Here is a 1,148-nt window from a genome sequence, read left to right on the forward strand (position 1 = left end):
TGCAGACACAGCTCCAGCCAGAGCACCCAGTGTGGAACAGAGCCTGTGAACCCAGCCAAATCCATCCCTGTTCCGCTGGGAACCTTAAGCTACAACACAAGGTTTTTGCTGTGCAAATTAGGAGTAATCCTACTAAGAGCAGTGTGAGTGGGAAGAGAACCAGCGCTGTGCTCACACGGGTAGGAAATTAACCCCAGGATCAGACTTCAGAGCAATACATCATTGCACATCATTTCAGAGCCCACATCATTGCACACACAAAGCACCCCACAGCATGGCCGCCCCAGGAGCAGCTCTCCAGGGAGGGCACCACCACTGCTCAGAAACCTGGAGCAAGGCATCAGGGCACCCACAGCTCTGTTTGTGCTGGTTCCTCATGTTCCAGCCTCTCCAGCATTGTGGAGGACTCGGTGCTGCCCCTGGATCCCCAGCCCCATGCCCTCCCTCTCACAGGCAGCAGGAAACCTCCCTTCTCACCTGAGAGCTGGTCCCCACGCTCAAGCAGGATGGGTTCACCCTCTGCAGGTGCTGCTGCCCGGCACCAAGTGCTGCTGTGGAGCAGAGCTCCTGCACCGCCCGATGCTGTAGATGTCAGACATCAGCACCCAGCGCTGGGGATTCCTGGTGTGCCTATCTTTAACTGGAGCTGACATTCAGCTATAGCAGGGCTGTCGACCTGGCTTTGCAGAACTAACAGTCCCTGCTGAAGAAGGAGTTCATGATATGAAGGGGTGCAGAGTGCTCGGAGAGACCAACAAAGGTTGAGAAGCTTTCAAGCTTAAGCTTCATTTGAGAGGCTCTCCTCATTGCAATAACACTTGAGTAATCCCAAATTCACCAGCCTGAAGCACTTCATTGTTTCAAAACCCCCATCCCAGCAGGAGCAGAGCTGCTCTCACTGCCCCTGGTGGGACTCAGGCCCATCTGACACAGCTGAAGGGCAGGGGGCAAGAAAGGCCCCGGTTTTCACTGCTCAGAGGATTAAAAATGGGTAACACGGGGCTGCCCTTGGTACCTTTGTTCCCAAGGGGAAGCAGCTGCGGTGCTGGCAGCAGGGGCAAGGGGCTGGTGGCTGAGCAGGGCCAGGTGTGAGGAGCTTCTTCAGCCCCTCCAGCCCCGGCTGGTGTCCTGACACCCGCTCAACCTTC

The sequence above is a fragment of the Melopsittacus undulatus genome, chromosome 14, assembly GCF_012275295.1.
Source record: "Melopsittacus undulatus isolate bMelUnd1 chromosome 14, bMelUnd1.mat.Z, whole genome shotgun sequence".
NCBI classification, from domain to species: Eukaryota; Metazoa; Chordata; class Aves; order Psittaciformes; family Psittaculidae; genus Melopsittacus; species Melopsittacus undulatus.